Here is a 14,946-nt window from a genome sequence, read left to right as displayed (position 1 = left end):
AGCTATATGGCAATGAGGAGCCACACAGAGATCTGCCCACTCCACCCAGCACTCCCTACGTGGCCACCCACAGGATTCCTGCCATGGTGCGGCCAGGCTGCCTTTGTGCAAACAATGAGGTGGAGAAAATTTATTTATTTATTTACTTATGACACAGGGAGAGAGGCAGAGACATAGGTAGAGGGAGAAGCAGGCTTCCTGCGGGGAGCCAATGCAGGACTCGATCCCAGGATCCCGGGATCATGACTTGATCCAAAGGCAGACGCTCAACCACTGAGCCATCCAGGTGCCCCCCAAAATTATTAAAAGGGGAAACAAGGATACTGCAGGGTCAGGCTACAGACGTTAGCCCTAGAACCCTTGTTCTAGATAGTTCTGTGTTGACATGAGGGCAGCTGTTGCTGTCTTTAATGAGTAGAGAAAGAGGTCTAGGGGAGCGAGGAGAAAGCGCACAGCGGCCCAGGCTGAGGCCCCTGGATCTAGCAGCACATGCTCTCCGGGATTCTATTTCAGGCTGCCTGGAGACAAAATTGTGTTCTTTGCCACAGGAAGAATGCTCCCTGGGACACAATTGCTAATAGGGCAAGATGAGGGCTGTGGAATGCGGAGCCAGTGGTGGTTACTGTTAGCTTTCCAGCAGGCTTTTTCTCTCTTCTTTCACTGAGTCACATGTATTTTGGTCGATAATTTAGAAGGTGGTTGAACGGCCCCCTCCCCCATAGCCTTCATTTTTGAAAATGTGGGAATTACTGGAGCCTGGGAGCTATCTCGCACATCCACTAGTAATTTTCCAGAGCTCCCCTCTGTCATCTGTCTCCCTGACATAGAGAGGGAAGGCGGGAGGAAGAAGAGGAGGGTGTGGACAAGGAAAGGAGAGAGGAGGCAAAGAGGAGGGAAGGGGGAGAGAAACATCTTGCTGACGTCAAAGACCACACTGTACAGGATAACATTACTCGGTACCTCAACCACCCACTCCCTCTAATTTACTAGAAACCAAACGGATTGTTTTGAAACCTGTAGCCTGCAGTCTGTTATTTTGTTTTGTTTGTTTGTTTGTTTTGGTGTTCTCTCTGGACCAAAAGGACCATTAATTGTTGGGAGTTGGAAAGCTACCTGATTCCCTGAAACAGAGGGGATTTCCATGAGCAATAATTCAGCCCGTGCTAGTGCTGGGCGCTGCAGCTAGCGTAAATTGATCCAGCTGCGTGCAAGCTGATGGAAAAGGGCCCGGGGGAGAGCGCGGCATCTGCAGCTGGGGCGGCCGCGGGCTCCGTCCCGCCGCCCCGCCCCCAGGCCCCGCCCCCAGTCTCCGCCCCGTGCGCGCCCCCGGGTCCCCGGGCGCCCGCGCGCCCCCTGCCCGGCCCGCGCCCCGCAGCCCCCCCGGCCGCGCTAGCGGGCCGCTCTCCCTTCCATCGCAGGCGTGGCAACGTGGTTCTTGGGAACTGCGGGACCCCGAGGGCGGTGGGGGGCGGCCCTACTGCCTAAGCGCCCCTTCCAGAGTCGCGCATTTGGTGCGGTGGCCGGGTTGCTTGTGCTTCCCAGAGGCCTCCCCTGGTTCTGTTGTCTGGACACCCAGGGCCTATTTACAAATAAAATCGGAGCTGGCAGCGGTGACCTGTACGTAACCGGACGCTAAGGAGATACTGATTCCACTACCCAGATGGTAGAGTTCAATCTGTTTTCTGGCCAAGGCCGCGCAGTTAATTTTTATCCTAGTAAAAAATAATAAACACGGCATTAGCAACTAAATGTTTATCAATTTGCAGTTCATTTCCAGCCAGATCATTTCACTCCTGCCTGTTTTTACTGCTAGCTGATGCACTGGAGTGCTTTTCCTGAAACCATATGTGACTATTTAAGTCCCAGCCTCCGTAGCATTTATATGGTGCTTTTCACCTTAATTGAATAATATTATTTGGATATTTCAGGCATGGCCCTCAAATATTGCATTTTAATGATGAAGAAACTGCAGTGAAGGTTGAATGAGCGGCTGGAGATCGCCCCACAGTTCTTGTTTTGCTTTTACATCCAGCCCAAACCTGCGTGTGCTGGACTGTGTGCCCGAGCAGGGCTGCCTTGGTGGCGTTTCTTATCCTCATCTTACGGGGGAGTTAATACCAGAAGAGGTGGCAGAGAAGAATTAACACAGGGGGTTAGGAACTCCGAATAGGATGATGTCCTATCATGAGAGATGAACAACGATAAGAGTGCACTGAAGCTCGAGTGCACCCAGCTGCCCAGGCAGCCAACCCGGTCTGCAAACGCTTTGGCTCATTTTGTCATCCTAGTGGACTTACACCATTTGGTTGTGTCATCTACTGTTCATCACCAGACTGTTAGAGCCAGAAACGATTCAGTGATCACAAAATGAAGGCTTGGCTAGACTGTGAATCACGCAGGCGCTCAACCCTCTTCTCGGCTTCCTGGTTCTCCTTCATTTGAGTGTGTCATAGAAATCTTGACGTCCCTACATGCTTCAGGGTGGATCCGCGGTGACTGCTTGGGTAAAGGGAGAGAAAAAACAACTTGCAGACTCAGCAGTGTCAATCAGAATAAGTGCCATATCCATTCTGTCTCTATTTCCCCAGGGAAATAACTCATTTTTCTCGAAGCCTCAGATTTTTCCCCCTGTAAAATGGAGAGGACAGTAGGTCTTCTCTCTGCGGCCTGGCATACATATAAGGGGGCATATGTATAAGGGGGCTTGGCATAGTGCTTGGGATGGAGGAGACACTCAAGAAATGCTGCTGATAAGAAGGGTAGGCTTGACAGGGGCTGGTGGCAAGGGGTTGAAGTTCCTTTATTTGGAACTCCAAATATGAGGTTGTGTCCCATTTCCCAATGAGCAGGTTACAAGTCTTGTGCGTGTCTGTGTGTTTTCTTGGTTAGATTGAATATGTATTCTTTTAATGATGCGAGTGAAATAGTCAAATTTCTAGTTATAAAATTTATTGAATTAATTATGTGCAGATATAAAATGATACCCATAAATATACTTATTTAAAAATGTTGCCTTTAAAAAAAACTTATTACTCAGACTCTTTGTCATCATCTGTCTTTATCATATCTGGAGCCCCTTTTAAAGTGATCTCTCTCAGTCTTCCAGAACACACCATCCCGCTGCCACCCATATATCTTTGGGATTTAGTACTATTGAGTGTATGTATTGTGGTCACTGGAAATGTTAGCTCAAGTGATCTCCGTAAAGGTAACTTCTTGTACTGCTTTTATTTTTATTTATTTATTTATTTATTTATTTTTACTGCTTTTAAATGTGATTTTAATGAGGTTGGGGCTACATAAGGAAATGTGCACACATTTTTAACGATGCATACTAACATACGAAGGAATGAAATGACACAAGGTCTGGGATTTTCTTTAAGATAGTTCAGCAAAGAGGGGGTACCTGGCTGGTTCCATTGGTGGACCATATGACTCTTGATCTTGGGGTTGTATGTTCGAGCCCCACACTGGGGGAAGAGATGACTTAAAAATAAAATCGTAAAAAGGAATAGTTCAGCAAAGAGGAAAAGGCAAAAGGCAAAAAAGGAACAAGTGAAGCAAATTTGGAAAAATCTGGGTTGTTATTAATCTATATGAAGGGCATAAGGAACTTCATTTTGCTATATGCTCTTCTGATATGTTTGAAGATTTGCATAATAAAACTTTTTTTTCCCCCAATGAGCTTTAAAAGACTTACTTACAATATCTAATACTTGCAGGAATAACTACAATAACTTTGAAATATTTTTTATTAAAAATCAAAACCAAAACCAAAACTAAATCAGTCTTCCAGGCAACCTCTGTGATCATACCAGACTAGCACTGGTGGAATTTCTTTCGGGGTATTTTGTTATTTAAAATAATGGAATTGAGTGAGCACTTGACAATATGAAGAACTTTAACAGCCACAAATATATGGTGACATCTCATATTTGCCCACATGTGTTATTTTCCTCTGTGCTTTGTTGGGCTCAGTGGATGGGGTTGGTAATGGCCCCAAATGGAGAACTTCTGTAAGTGATGGGAAGACTTGCTGCAGGATCCTTTGTCAAAAGTACTTATTACCTAGTGCCCTTGTTGGCATCTGAGCTGGAAGGCACAGGATCACAGGGAACATGCAGTCCTGGAAGCGGGCCTGGTGGCACAGGCCTGGGGATGGGGTGTCAGTGATGGTGTAAAAGGGGAGAGGCAACATTTTCTTCATTGGGCAATGCTTATCCTCTGGAGAAAGTGCATAGAACTGTGGTCTACACAGCCAGAATGAGAGAGTGGTTGGGTAACTGTCCAGTAAACTCAGCTGAAGTCAGGCAAGAAAGTTTGGGCCTAAGAGTCCTAAATATTCACAGTCCGAAGGGATCAGAAAACTCTTCAAAATTTATGTTAGTTTTGGGGGCACCTGGGTGGCTCAGTTGGTTAAGCGTCCGACTCTTGATTTTGGCTCAGGTCATGGTCTCAGGGTTGTGAGTTGGAGCCCCGAGGTGGGCTTGGTGCTAGGCATGGAGGCTGCTTAAGTTTCTCACTCTCCCTCTGCCTCTGCTTATCCCCCACCCCTAAAAATTATTAGTTTTGTAGTTATGGCTTTTCCAAAGGAGGAAAGAAAATTTATTATTTTTAGACATTTTTGAAGAATAGGATTCTTTCCATACAAGCATAGTAGATTATTTGCCAGCAAGTATTAAAATTAAAAATACCTACCCAGCTGTGTGGGAAGTCTGGAATTCTCTGGAATTCTTTTTTTTTTTTTTTAATTGCATTTTCCCCCATGAATGCACTATGTTATGCCATAGGCCAGTCACCATCTTTGAGAGAGTTACTTCTAACACTTTGGTGTGTCACCTCATTCACACTTACCATATCATAAGAGAATCTTTAATATTTTGCAAGAACCTTCCCCCAATCATAAAAATCACAACACGATGGCCTTATAGTGACTATCTCAACATTGCAGTGCTAGCAGATTGCTCGGAATGCAGAAAAACAAAACAAGATAAACAAAATACCAGTATCCACAAACAGAAAGCAGGTTCTTTTGGGGAGGTGCATGTCTTTTTGATGAGCTAAGTGTTGATTCTAACCCCAAAAGACAGAAAAGTGTGAGGTTAGATAAGTGTCTGCTAGATTCATGAATGCCATGTGGATTCTGTGAAGTCAGCTTCGAGGTCACCAGCGCTCGCTGCAGAGTAAAGGTCACCAATTGTTCATCCTTGCTCTGATTGGGCAGCTCCTGAAAGCAGAACGTGCACCACCTTCTGGAAGCCCTCTGCTAACCTCAGCTCAGCAACTGTGAAGGTGGATGCTTCTAGCAAGGGAGCTCAGGATGGATTCTGCAGGCATTGCTTGAGCAATGCCAAGTGGCCACTGGCCAGGGTCAAAGTTAAACCAGGAGATGGCTATCAAATGCAGTTGTTGGGTTTGGCACATCTCTCTTGAGCTGCTGCGGAGCAGGAAAGAGAGACGTTTGTTTGTGGCTTCAGTTCATCAGTTCTCCAGCGCACTCTTTAATCTGAGCCTTTTTATTTGCTCAAGAGAAAAACAAGTCTGACTCGCCCACCACGGAGGATTTAAATTGGACGGTCCCATAGAGTCCTCAGCCCACGCCCTTTTACATTTATTTTCCAGCAACCTTATTAGTTGGTTTGGGATGCCTTCTGGTCGCGTGAAAACATTTTCCAATAGATTCGCTGCTGCACATCCTATGATAAATCTAATTGTTTCCCCCCTGAATCGTGCTGATCTGGGACACTGCATTTGCACTCGCATGTACGCGTTTGCACAAAAAATAGCATGGCCAGATTAAGGAACGCAGATCTGGCTGCAAAGCCGCTTCTGTTGGGTTTTCTACACTGTGGTTATCCTGCCTTCTGGTCGGTGAATAAATACTGTTTGGACGGGGCCTGGCACAGATGCTTTAACCGTAAAGCTTAATGTATAACTAGTATGTTTTTCTTCTGTGTCAGCAGTTGGCACCACGACACTGTAAATAAGGATTGGGTGAGTAGATGGATGTCTGTAGTCAGGGGAGGGGAAGGCTGCCGTAAGCAGTTTTGAAATTCATGCCAGGGGTTGCTCTAAGTGATAAGGTAATTTGAGTAACCTGTAAGAACTGTGGATTCACAGGTTTCAAAAACAGGAAAGTCTCTTGTTTAAAAGCCCTCTAAAGCAACATGTAGGCTTAGAAAAGAAGCAGGCTTGCGGTTAGGTGATTGTACTTCCTTATTGATATAATGGCTGGTGACGCAAGGCCTCCTGGGATTGCAGCCTGGTGACCGCAGGCCCGACAGTTACCCTGACCGGCTTCTGAAACAGGCCCGGGGCTTTCTGGACGGATGAGAAGTCTAAAAATTTCCCTTTTCATTTCCTCTCTTGTGTGACTTTGTCATTTTTTTTTTTTTTTTTCTAAACCGGTGATTGAAAAGGGAATTTTGCCCGTGCTCTGAAGGAGTTCATCTTGACTTAGTAGCTTCCCTCCCACTCCTCAAAAATCCCACCCTGAAAACCCCAAGCTAAAAAAATAAAATAAAATAAAATAAAAAAATCATCCATCCTGGCACATTTTTCAGTGAGCCTGTGTTTGATTAATCTGCTTGTGAAGCTGGATTCATAATGAGCAGCTCTTTAGAAACTGTATGTTTTTTTTTTTTTTTTTTTTTTTAAACCCTCTGGAATGTCTCTGTGTCCTCCGCCTTCTGGGAGTTTAAAGCCCAGGTAAATGCTGTGTCCTTCTGGAAACCCAACTATCTCACGGCCAACTGGGAGGCTTGATTGGGGTGGTTTCTGGGGAAGCTCCCAGTTTACATGCTCCTGTTCTGAAACATGAAAACAGATGCCATTCCGGGGTGACCCTGCTAACTGACCACAGCACAGAAAGTTCCATTGGCTAGATGTGTGGGCTGTCCTAGGCCTTGGAAACACTCTGTGTTACAAGAAACTTCAGAAAGGGGTTCTCCTGTCTGCCCTGGAGGGGATTCAGTGGGGACAGCTTGGTGGGCTGGACATGCTTTTAAGTGGCCGGCGCCCCCGCTCTCTGTCGAGGGGAGACAGAGGCAAACAGGTAGAAGCCATTTCCACACCCAAATTCCTCCCAAAATCCTTGTGGCTGTATTTTTTGTTACACATCATAAGCACATAGGCATATCCATATGTGTGCATGCACCTATGTACGTATGTACACACACTCACGTGTTACCTATGCTATTTGGCCCAGCCCACGAGTTCCTTTCGTTTTTCAGTGAATTCAAAGAAGATAACATAAGGAAGAAGTGTGTATTTTACTGTTCCAGTAAATTACCAGTGTCACATGTTGAGTCTCACCAAACGAACCCATCTTTACTGATTCCCTTGTCTGGGCCCCGATGATCTACATCTGGGATGTTTGCATGTCAGGCTGCTCTCTCTTTTTTTGGTAAGCCCAATATATCTGCCCCAATCATGTCATTGGGGCCACAAGGAAATGTAATCCTGCCAAGTGTGGGAGCTAATAACTGCCCAAATGTTAAGGTTATGCTGAAAGCAAGAGCTACTTCCTGGGTTATGCATAGGTGTTGTGGTGTGTGTGCATGGGTACTGTGTGTGTGAATGAATGCTGTGTGCATGGGTACTATGTGTTTGCCTGGGTGCTGTATGTGTGCATGTGTACCATGTGTATGTGTATTGTGTGTGTGCATGAGTACTGTGTGTGTGTATGAGCTCTGTGTGTGTGCATGAGTGCTGTGTGTGTGTATGAGCTCTGTGTGTGTGCATGAGTGCTGTGTGTGTGTATGAGCTCTGTGTGTGTGCATGAGTGCTGTGTGTGTGCGTGACTACTGTGTGTGTGCATGAATGCTATGTGCGTGCATGGGTACTGTATATGCGCATGACTACTGTGTGTGTGCATGGGTACTGCATATGTGCATGTCTACTGTGTGCTGCATGTACTGTGTGTGTATATGAGTCCCGTGTGTGTAACTGTGTATGTACGTGAGCGCTGGGCATGTGTGTGTGTGTGGATGTGTATCATCTGTGTGTGTATGAGTGCACATGTGCATGTCTACTGTGCATGTGGTGCACGGGATGTCACAGGGCCATGGCGGGCAGTGATGGGGAAGTTGCTGGCATGGGGGTTGGGGGCCTGCTTGGGAACAGGTCCATCACTTCAGGAGTTTTCTTCTGTTTTTTTTTTTTTTTTTTTTTTGTCTTCTGTTTCTCTGTCTTTTCCCCTTTAATCAATATGCATGGACATTATAGAAACCTTAAAGACAGGTCAAGTGTGTTATTACATTTCTCCTTCCCGCCTGCGTCTCCCATGAGTTCTAAGTATCTTTTTGCTTCAGCCTCAGGACAAAGGAGAGAGCTTTGGGACTGAGATGATGGAGCAAGGATTCAACACCACACTGTTCTTTTTCACTCTGTGCGTGTGTGCTTCTTGTGTGTCCAAAAGCCAGAAAGGAGAAGCCGTAAAGGGAAAATAGGCAATCAGATTGGAAAGAGAGTATAAGTTGGTATTTGTAAAATAAAACTTTTATTCCTCTCCCCAGGACTCTGCCCCAATTTCCGGTCACTAACCTCAGTATCGGCACTGACCCACTTCTGGCTATTTTTATTTGTTCCTTGAAAATGCCCGCTGTGTGATTAAAGTTTACTCTTGTCAACTTTGTTCCTATCCTCCCTGCCATCTGAGTCCAAAAGTGCAGCCCTTCCCACCTCACTCCCAATAATTATGGGTAAGAGCCAGAGAACAGCAGGGTTTTATTGGCGATGTGACACATAGCGACCCTTTCCCCAGCCATGAGAGACATGAGGACAAGCAGCTGCTGCATGCATGTAGAGCCCTCGGCCTGTGTCTTCACCTTGTGTCTGGGGTCCCCCTCCAAAGCACCACACTCCCCTGGAGATAGCATCTCTGGGTCTCAGTACCTTGGGTGGGAGGGGCAGGTGTCACTGATGCCAGGGCTCTGGCCTCAGCCATGAATGCACGGGTACTTATCTGGGATTACACCCTAAGTCAACAGTGGAACCGGGAAGTGGACTCGGGGTCCAGCATCCTATGGAAAGTTGGATGTATTTGCTTTCCTCTTAAAGCAAACTTTGATTTACTCTTTAATAAGTTACCATGAAGGATATAGTTCTAGAAAATCTAAGTCACATGTTGATAAAAGAGGAGAGGGAAACAGTGAGTCTTTGCATTCTTCCAGCTTTATCATTAACCCCAGGTTTGGAAATTAATTTGCTTTGGAAGGATCGGTTTCCAAGTTTTCAAGAAGGGGATCGTTCCCTATTGACCAGGTTGTTTTGACACCCTTTGCTGAAGGGCATTCCAAACAGGGTAACCCACAGCCAGTCGGACCCCTCGGAGGAGCTCTGTGATCTAGTAAAGAGGGACCTTCACTTCAGCCGGGTTAATGCCTTGGCTTTCTCACTGCCTGTACCACTTGGGCAAACCCTTTTCCTTCTTTGGCCTCAATTTCCTTATCTGTAAAATGGGGATAAAAAGTTATTTCCCTCCCGAAGGTTATTACTTAAGGACATGTGTGTGAAGGGCCAGAAGGGAGAGTGAGATGTAGTATATGCTTTGTATACAAGCTGTTGGGAGTACGTATGACTTAAGTCATTTTGACTGTTGGAATACCTCTTCTGTGTTTGCTTTCCAGAAGTGTCTCTAAGAAGTCACCTGCTCCAGGTACAAAATGTGATTTCGTCCTCTGTGCTTTTCCTGCTTGTTTCCACAGGAGTGGATAGAGCTGCCCTGGAAGGACTAGAATAAAAGAATGTTCTTACCTCACTGGTGATGGGGACGCAGGGCTGGGGAGTAGTCGGGGGTGAAGGCTTCCTCTCCTTTGTGTGGTCAGCACTTCCTCATTAAACTCTGTGATCTGCAGACCAGGAAAAAAACACACAAGTAGAAAAAGGAGGCACCCAGGACCCATCTCATACATCTGTGATGATCTCTGGAGATGAGTGGTTTCTTTGCTTTCCCAAAGGGCCCAAGCATAACTTTGAGGGAGAAGGAAAACACACTTTTATGAGTTCTAACAAGCCGCTCTTCCAACTGCTCCCATAAAAACATCAGGAGCAAAAGGAGATGGGGGATCACACCAGAGGTGAGGGGTGCAGGGGTGGCTATGCCTTGGTGTGGCCACGAGAAGTGCACTGTCTCTAAAGAGTTTACTTCTTTTTAAACTTCTAATTGCCACACATCAGTAATTCCACAGAATATCAGTGATAAAATCCTCCTTTCATGGGGCAGCCACTCCTCCTGTGCCCTTTTGGTGTACACTGGGTGAGCGGGCTGGAAGGGAGACAGTGTGGCCCAACATTAAAGGAACCTACAGTATTTCTTTCCTGAGGCTGGGGAGCCAAGTGTTCAGGCAGAAATTCCTTGGGGGTCAAAAGAGTGACGAGACAGGGAGAGAGATGTGTCCATAGGTAATGTAGTGAGATGGGCCCGGCTGGCTCTGCTTGTGTCCCCCAGGAGCCCGTGAGGTGGGCCTGGGAGTGGAGCTGCCATGGGGCTGTGCTGTACTGAGCTGGACTGGGCTGGGGGGTCATATGTTGGAGACAAGCTCATAAGTGGGCCTTAGAGCAAAGCTGGAGGCTGACAGTGTGACAGAGGCTGTAGCATTTCTGTATGTCAAGGCTCCTTCCCATTCCATCCTGACCTGGAGGTGGGTGCTCCTGCCCTGCTATTCTTCTAGTTTTGGGGCAAATAGGTCTGGAGACACCGCTTCCTAACGGTGTGCTTCATTTAACCCTTGCAGCTACCTGGGGAAATGCTCCTTTCACAGATTAGGAAATTGAAGCTCAACACAGGGCAGGAGCCTCCTCCCCACATCACCCAGCAGGGAAGTGACGGGTCTGGGAACTGTCCTGAGTCTGCCACCCCCAAGGCCTCCCTGCAGAAGTGATCATTCCTTGCCAGTGCTTTGCACTGTGTGCGAGATCGTTGGAGGGGCGGCGGGGGCGGGGGGGGAGGGGGATACATGGAGCCGCCCTTAGGCTCACGAGGCCTACTTATCATGATTCAGCACAGCCAAAGGCAACACCTTTGGGTTCTTGATGGGCACAGTGCCAGATAAAGAGACCGTCACCAGAGCAGGGGCTGCTTCCCGTGTATGGCAGGACTCCACAGAGCAGCGGAACAGATATTCAGGGAACAGTTTGGGGTGGCCCTGCAGGAACGTGTTCTTTATTGGTTTCCTGGAATCCTCGCTCAGAGACAGGCCTGGCCATGGGGCTCTGCCGGTGGAAGCTCCTAGTAGTGAGCACGTTTTGGCTCTGGAAATTTTTTTTCCCCAAAGACTTTATTTATTGATGCATGAGAGACACACAGAGAGGCAGAGACACAGGCAGAGGGAGAAGCAGGCTCCCTGTGGGGAGTCCGATGCGGGACTCGAACCCAGGACCCTGGGGTCATGACCTGAGCCGAAGGCAGATGCTGGCGACTGAGCAACCCAGGCGCCCTTTGGCTCTGGAAAATTTGAGAGAGACTCTCAGCACTGTCTCTATGCTTGGGATTTGCTCATCCCTTCCTCCCTACTTCTCCAGCACAGAGGAAGCCTCAGGAAATGAGGGAAATGTCTTAAGAGGGAGTCCACCCAAGGTGGCAGAGTCTGGTGTGATGCAAGGCCCCTGGTTTGGATTCATCTTGGCCCTTCTACGGGGTTCCTTGGAGGCAGGTGCCTCAGCAATGGGCCAGCCCCTGCCTCCTGGTCCAGGGCCCCACAGGGTGGGGGAGCTCCAGCACCTGGCCTCATGTGACCTTGGGGTCACACGCCGGGGTCTGCCCTTGGGCCCTGCCCCCCTCAGAGCAGAGCAACCTACCTTGAAGAAGGAAGACCTGGCCTGTCCGGGTTATTTATTTGTCTTCTGGCCTGCCTTTGTTCTGCAGAGCGGTGTGCATGAAAGGCTGGTGGGGCAGGGGAGAAGTGCCCATCAGTGACTCACACAGGAAATTGGAAATCGGACACCGAGGGTCTACCCCCAATCCGCCTCGGACTCACAGCCTCTGGCTTAAACAAACCCAACACCCGCCCTGACCTTTGCTCCCCCTCCATCTGTGGCTGGCCCGGCCTGCCAGCAGCCGGCTCTCCCTGCCAGGCCAAAGCTTGCACAAGTCCAGCCTGGGAGAGATTCCTTCAGGTGTCCAAAGGAAGGCTGTGGATGCAGCCTATGATTTTTCTTTTCTGTTTTTTTTTTTTTTTTTTTGGTCTCCAACAAAGTGAATCCTTAAATTTTTTCTCTTTAAATTTTCATCCATTATATTCATCAACGCAAAGAGATGGAACATTTGGCAAAATTATTTTAAGTAGCACTCCAACCTGTGATCGTAATTTCAAATCAAGGAATTTGCTGAGCAGCTGTGGGAAGAACAAAGGGCCTGGGGGAGGGGAGCCTGCGTGGCCAGAGCAGAAGCAGCTGGGGAGGCAGGTTGTGCATACACGGAGGGGGAGCTGGTCTTCTCGGGCAGGCAGTCCATCTATGCGGGGCGGGCTGGCACTGCAGTTTCCATCTGCTGAACACACCACAGGCTCCCCTTAAAAATATATACTTGGAGCAGAGGATTCGGAGTCAATTCAATAAGACGGCTGAGAGCTTTAGCTCAGGAGTGGGACAGACCCGGCCTTGAATCCTCAAGCTGCGCAGCTCACCAGCCTCTCCTGAGTCATCTATGAAATGGGAACAGTCATAGCAACCACATCGTAGAGACCATTATGATCTATATTTCTTTATCTGGCCTAGTTACTAGCACGTGGTAAGGGTTCACAATGCTATTACTATCGCCGGCCCGCCGAAGTGGACAATTTATGTGCTTCATCTTTGCAAATGATTCATTCAGCCAACATCTGTGGAGTGCCTATTACCCTCCAGCTGCAAGGCTGGGTGTTGTAGGAGTACAAACATGTAAAGCGTAGGAATTAATATGCTGTTAGATAAATAAGAATACTTCTATTGAGTTGAGGAATAATGCCTCCCAAGACCATTTAATTCATTCACAAAGAACTTTTCTGAATAGATGGTCTAGCACAAACGATTTGAAAAATATACGAGTTAAAAAAAAAGAAAGCTGTCTCATTTCCACTTGTTTTTGAACTCACTGCTTTTCAATAAAACTATTATCCAAATTAACTTAAATTCTTAAAATAAGCCCGGCTTCATACCTAAGAACTTCAATCAGCTAATTTGCAGATAATCAGACCTATTTGCAAACAGTCTGATTTGTCTAAGCACCGAAGAGTGACACGTGTGTACTTAGAAAGGCTTTCACTTGTCAGGATTATCCAATTGTGCTAAATTATGGCTCTGAGAATCAGACGTTATCTAGACCAACCTCTCCTCCTCTGAACAGTATTTGTGAGAGATAATAGGTAAGCTTCTGCTCCAACTCTACTAGGAAAGGAGAGCCCACTACTTTAGAAGGTAGTGAGGTTGAACAGCTCTAAAGGTGCAAGATGGAACAGTTCATGGGAGATTAATTTAAATTTGTACAGCACGTGGAAAGGATGAAAAGCCTTTTTGTTGTTTCTGCGTTCATCCTGCTCCCCATTTCTGTAGCCTGGTCTTGCTTTGACTGCCTATCTTTCCCCTTTCACCCTGAGCCACCGCCTACCTTCTGCCCCGAGAGAAGCAGCGCTAGCCCTGGTCACTGTTGGGTGGCCAAGCGTACGGCGCTTTGGAAGCTGAGAGCCAACATGCAGTTTATTACTCCTTGCCCTGTTCTCTGGGGGTGGTTCAGCCAGGCTCTGCTTTCTTGGAAAACAACAGTGAACTTTGTTCAGCCAAAGGCTTATTTCCTAAATTCTGATATTTGCTCACTGGCCCTCCTCTCTCCAGCTGTTCCCAACTGCTGACCACTTTTTAGGCATGCGGCTAGCTGCTTCTGCTACTCCAGCACTTTTTGGAAGGCAGCCACGAGGGGCCAAGGCAGATGAGGCACAAGGACTGTTGCTCGTGGCCTTGGCTTTGTGGTCTGAATCCATGATTGCGTCATTTGGAAGGTGTGCGTGGGACTACCTTTGAAACCAATGGGCTAAGAGCAGAGCTTTTAATGAGCACAACAGTAGCTCCACGAAAATCTGTAGTTGCTTCATTTGCTTCACACGTCTGGTTGCCTGTAGAATTGTTATAATAATAATAATAACAATAATTAATAAAAGCAAATCAAGAGCAGCTAAAGTAAGAAGAGAAAAGGCAAAGGTTTATTTTTGGAGTTCTTGAATTCGGTAACTCCGTCTGGCTTCCTCATTTCTCCTAACTCAGCTTTCATTTCATGCGGGCTTTGGGGCTCTGGTCTTTGCCTGGATCCTAAGTCCCAGAGGCCCTTCTGGCTCTCCAGATCTTGGAGTGAGGTTTCATCCAGCCTTTCCCACCCCACCTGATGGTTGTCCACTGGCTGGCCCCTGGGAGTTGCTGGAGAAACTCAGACAGACCCTGGGTAGAATTGGTTCCAGGCTGAATTCTGAGAGGCTCACCCAGTGGTCTCCAAATCCCCTAGGCCGCATCTGGAATGTAAGATGGGCTTTGTTTAGCCTGAGTGGCATTTAACATAATTTGGTTTGGTTATCAACATTTTAGAAACAGGAGATCACAAGAAATCCAGATTTTTAGCTCAACTCGAAAAATTGGAGACGGGGCAGGATTGTATCTTTGGTCTCTCTGGACCCGAGTGGTAGCTGCCCCTCTGACAGGTGGCACACACTCTCCACTTGGCCACCATCTCTGCAACAACAGAGAGTGTCTTTCTGGACCCAGAGCCAGAGTATTAGATGCTAGTGATCCATGGGCTTCCCCCCTCCCACCACCAGCCTCCCCACATGACCTCATTCATAAAGGGCCTGCCTGATTCTTCTGCACATTTGAGTTTGCTGTCCATGCTCAGTGGAGTGTGTTTAGCAAGAGGATTGCTGAAGACACTCCACTCCTTATCTGTATTAGACTCCAGGCCCACCACATTCTTCTTGCTTCCCTTCT

General features: G+C 47.4%; 1 long non-coding RNA gene across 1 annotated transcript; it reads right to left on the bottom strand.

Annotated features, from left to right (window-relative positions):
* Nucleotides 1-1,369: 1,369 nt before the first annotated feature.
* LOC129499261 (uncharacterized) lies at nt 1,370-11,972 on the bottom strand. Its single transcript, XR_008662321.1, has 3 exons — nt 11,800-11,972; nt 9,757-9,851; nt 1,370-2,499 (listed from the first exon to the last, which is right to left on the bottom strand). It is a non-coding gene; the product is annotated as an uncharacterized LOC129499261 (long non-coding RNA).
* Between the last annotated feature and the right edge of the window lie 2,974 nt (nt 11,973-14,946).

The sequence above is a fragment of the Nyctereutes procyonoides genome, unplaced genomic scaffold (assembly GCF_905146905.1).
Source record: "Nyctereutes procyonoides isolate TBG_1078 unplaced genomic scaffold, NYPRO_anot_genome, whole genome shotgun sequence".
Lineage (NCBI taxonomy): Eukaryota > Metazoa > Chordata > Mammalia > Carnivora > Canidae > Nyctereutes > Nyctereutes procyonoides.
The sequence above is the reverse complement of the archived record's forward strand: the minus strand, read 5'-3'. Positions and strand labels throughout refer to the sequence as shown.